The sequence below is a fragment of the Sprattus sprattus genome (genome assembly GCF_963457725.1).
Source record: "Sprattus sprattus genome assembly, chromosome: 15".
Classification (NCBI taxonomy): domain Eukaryota; kingdom Metazoa; phylum Chordata; class Actinopteri; order Clupeiformes; family Clupeidae; genus Sprattus; species Sprattus sprattus.
In genome coordinates, this window is record NC_137913.1 from 4275887 (window position 1) to 4276970 (window position 1084).

A 1084-nucleotide genomic window follows, 5' to 3' on the forward strand; every position below is an offset into this window, starting at 1 on the left:
ATAGAGCGTGGTGACGGCCAGAGCGTGGCTGTGATGTTGATATCGCGGTTCAGAATGTGCCTCCTCAGACACCGTAGCAACAATGTTTAAGCCCCAGCTCACAGTCTTGCTGGGCTCCTCTAATGGTTTAATGCTTTGGGAGGTTCATTGATTCTAAATGAACTGAAGTTGAAATTAACTTTGTATCAACAAGCTGCAAGTTGAATTTTGAAAAGAAGTCTCCTGTAAACACTTTTAAGTGTGTAGTGGTTTGAAACCTTAGATGAAATACAAGTTGGGCAGTATTTTGTTTTTATCTCAAGTGTACAATTTAATTTGTCTGTCAACATACAGCACCTTTCCATCTAAAATGATCTTAACTTGGTCCGTTTTGGAGTATCTACATTTTTGCAAAAGTTGCTGTAGTTGTGTTAAGTGTTTTGATAAAGTGGTATTGAGACGAGTTTGAAAATGATTGTGAAAAACTGTAATGTGACCGTGACCAGTGGAGCTCTATAAGGCTAATACTAAAAACCTGCCTGTGTAAACAATTTTTTAAAGGTTATTTTCTGGGGGCGGGGGGGGGGGGGGGGATTGCCTTTACTTATCTTTTATTTGATTATATTTTGATAACACAATAAAGTCTGGACCCATAGAATGGACAGAACCCCAACAGCACTCAGAGTCAAGGACACGAAGAGGAAGATAGAATCGCTCTCCCTCTCTCTCTCTTCCTTCCTTTCTCCCTCATCTTATCACATGTTTGTTAGTTGGGCCAAATTCAATGGAGGACATTCACGTACATCAAAGTGCCGCAAGCGGAGAGCTGTGATAAAGAGACTGGTGACTCAGCTCCGGTTGAGATAAAGATATATGTGCGTACAAACTCATCTATGACGCCTACAACACAAACACCAACCCACTCAAAAGCACCCCCTCGCTGTCACTCTGTCAAAAGCCATTCACTTCACTCGTTTATCAGGTCCACAAAGGAGACAGTTCAGTACATACAGTATGTATACGTGCATAAGATACTGCTGAAGATCACTGTTCAGTACATACAGTATACGTGTATAAGATGCTGCTTAAGATCACTGTTCAGTAT